This window comes from Gossypium raimondii, chromosome 7 (genome assembly GCF_025698545.1).
Source record: "Gossypium raimondii isolate GPD5lz chromosome 7, ASM2569854v1, whole genome shotgun sequence".
In the NCBI taxonomy this organism is placed as follows: Eukaryota; Viridiplantae; Streptophyta; class Magnoliopsida; order Malvales; family Malvaceae; genus Gossypium; species Gossypium raimondii.
Genome location: NC_068571.1, coordinates 14,765,251 through 14,768,994, shown reverse-complemented (window position 1 = coordinate 14,768,994; position 3,744 = coordinate 14,765,251).

Genomic DNA, 3,744 nt, shown 5'->3' with positions numbered 1-3,744 from the left:
GGAGACAGCTTCTTGAAGTTGCTTGGATCGAGCTCGAGTCATTGGTCCCTTTGGGAGCTCGATGGAATCAAGATGAGGGGTTGGTGGAGCTTGGGACGTGGTCATGTCATTCCCCCTTCTTCAAAATGACTTATCCTCAAGTCAAAATCGGTTTCAAAGGGAGATAAGTCTGTGACGCTAAAGCTGGCACTAACATGATATTCACCAGGCAAATCAAGTCTATATGAATTATCATGTAGACGTTCGAGAACTTGAAAGGGATCATCTCCTCTCAGTAATAGTTTGGACCTTCTTTGAGCTGGAAAACGTTCCTTACGCATATGAACCCAAACCCAATCTCCGGGTTCAAAAATTACTCTTTTTCATCCTTTGTTGGCTTGTTTAGCATAGGATTTGGCTTTAGCTTCAATGTTGGTCCGTACCTTTCGATGTAGATTTTTCACAAAGTCGGCCTTTTCCTAGCATCAACATGTATCAATTGGTCGTTAGGAAGAGAAATTAAATCTAGAGGAGTCAAAGGATTAAAATCGTAAACAATTTCAAAAGATGTATGTTGGGTCGCCGTATGGACAGATCGATTGTAAGTAAATTCAACATGCGGTAGACATTCTTCCCAAGAATTCAAATTCTTTCAAATGACGGTTCTTAATAGAGTAGATAGGACTCGGTTGAATGCCTCCGTTTGTCCATCCGTTTGAGGATGACAGGTGGTCGAAAATAATAACTTAGTCCAAAGTTTACTCCACAAAGACCTCCAAAAGTGGCTAAGAAATTTTGTATCACGATCGAAGACAATGGTTTACAGTAGCCCATGCAATCGTACAATGTCCCTAAAGAAAAGGTTGGAAACATGAATGGAATCATCAAGTTTTTTACAGGCGATAAAATGGGCCATTTTAGAGAATCGATCTACTACAACAAAAATAGAATCTTTTCCCATTTTTGTTTTAGGTAATCCAAGGACAAAATCCATGGAAATATCCATCCAAGGACCTTTGGGAATAGGTAAAGGGGTATACAAACCGTGCGGCTAAACCTTTGATTTGGCCTTTTGGCATGTTAAGCACCTTTCACAAACTCGTTCAACATCTCGTTTCATTCTAGGCCAGTAGAAGTGCTCATTGAGAGTTACTTTACAAACACCGAAATGTCCCATAAGTCCTCCACTATGTGCTTTATGGACAAGTAGTTCAGGAACAGAGCCTTGTAGAACACAAAGCGTCTTTTCTTTAAACAAGAAACCATCATACCTATAGTAATTCTCAAATATCGTAGCAAAGTCGCCAAAGAATAGCATCGCAGAGAGTTTGTCAAGATGTCGATATCAAAGAAAGTCGCCGATAAAGATATGTGGCAAAGCCACCAGTAGGTCTACAATAATCTTGGGCGACCCGTGCGACCTTAACAGTACAATACACTTCCTCCAAATATAACAACCTAACCCCATGCAACATGTCGTGACATAATATCATACGTGTATGCAAAATGTCATGCTCCATCATAGTCATACATATCATAGAGCAAATCAGTCATACATAACATAAGGCCATAACAGTCATTTTATCTCCTAGGGGTATAACAGTCATTTTACCTTATAGGGGTATTTTGATCATTTTACCCTATAGGGGTATTTCGGTCATTCTACCCTATAAAGGTATTTCAGTCATTTTACCCTATGGGGGTCTTTTGGTCATTTTACCCTATGAGGGTATTTTGGTCATTTTACCTTATGAGGGTATTTTGGTCATTTTACCCAATGAGGGTATTTTGGTCACTTTACCCTATGGGGGTATTTCAGTCATTTTACCCTATGGGGGTATTTCGATCATTTTACCCTATAAGGGTATTTCGATCATTTTACCATATGGGGGTATTTTAGTCATTTTACTCTATGGGGTTCTCAGTGCAGATATCGACCTCTCGAAAGGTCCGTAGTCGCCTCGAGCGACTCAGGTAACCTAATTGGCCATAATAGTGTAAATGGGCCCAAGGCCCATTACTCGACCCAGTGGGCCACACTCTCGTGCGGCCCGTTTAACCTAGATTCTGCCATGGCTATGAGATATACATAGCCCAGTCCAGTATTTGCCACAAATTGTGGATTTCATCCGTGTGAGGCCCACGAGCCCATTGAGCCCACACGGCCCATTACAGCCCAAGCCCATGATTTGCAGGTTTGGCTTTCCACACAAGTGATCGCACACTCATGTGGTCTCAACGTTGTATTTAAACTTTTCGGCTTTTGTTGTTCTACAATTATAGTGGGGTGGTTACACACCTGATGCAGTTTATAGATTCCTTTTGTTCCGAACACTCTTATTCCAAAAATCAATGATCATCGCACCCTTGGTTCCCAGGCAGTGTGCCAATCAACCTCGACCACCACCAGTTAGGAATGGAAGCAATTCAGGTTGGAGAAACAGATGAAAACCTTGAAAACCTTGCCGATCTCCCATCGAGAACAAGGAACAAATGAGATTGTTATAATAGCCTCTCCGCAACAACAACCTCCTTAAATCCCAATATTCTCTCCTCAAATCTCTCCAAATATCCCTCCTCAAATCTCCCTATGACCAGTTGAAACTCCATTTAGTAGTATTTCAATCCAACTCTACCACCTACCCAGGTCAAGCAGCAAAATAAATACTCCATTGTGCAACCTAGGACTTGAACCTCATACCTTACAGTTACACAACACACCACCTTGCCACTAGACCACAAACTCTTTTTCTGTCATAAAACAAGCACTATTATTTATAAGGCCTATATGCTAGTGTCTAGATTCATTTAAGAGGAAAAACTAAAAATTCTGCAGAAGTCAAGACTTGAACCCCTGACTTCTCAAACACTTCCAAACACTCCTAAATCACTTAACCACTGAAGCAAGCATTCATTTATGTCACTTCCATGCACAACTAAATATTTATGTGTAGTCTCCTAACTGTTCCCTTGTTCAAAACCTATTTCTTCTAGGCCCAAAATTCAGGGTGTTACATAATTTGTGTTATGTTGATTGCATTTCGTTTGTTAAAAGTATTAAAATTGTGTTTATGTTGTTATAGGCCTCGGTAAGATACTTGATTAAGTAAAATCATGACTAAGTTATTCATGGATTACAATTGTTAGGTAACTAATGAATTAATTATTTAAACGGATTAAAATTGTAATTAATGGACACAATACTTAATTATTACATGTTTAATCATCTAAGGTAGCTGAGGGTTAGATTAGCAACGGTATCTGACGATACATTTGCCTTGCATAACTTGCAAGATTATTGTGATTAAACTATTTCAAGGTAAAGATACTTTGTTACCTCACATAGTCTTTTATGTGCTTATTAAATCGAGTTAATTTTTTGAATTGACATAGGGATATGTACAAGAGATTATTTCGATTTAATAAATATGTATGTGCAATAACATATTTGCCTATTAAGATTTGTTTAATCGGTTGAATTGACATAGGGATTTAGTCAAGAGATAAATGGATTTTGGCAGGTGAGTATGTTCATAAGTTAGCAAATTACCAAGTTGCCGTGAACTTATTCGTAACAATATAAACATGAGTTTAATAATTCTAAGTTAAGAAATGTAATTAATCTAACACAATTATGTCATCTTGATTAAAATTGTATTTTGAAATTATGCATTTGAGATTTATTTATTTAGTTTTTAATCACCCTCTTCAAACAAAATATTTTTCTTCACCAAAGTGTTTTAAATAGCATTCATAAATAATTCT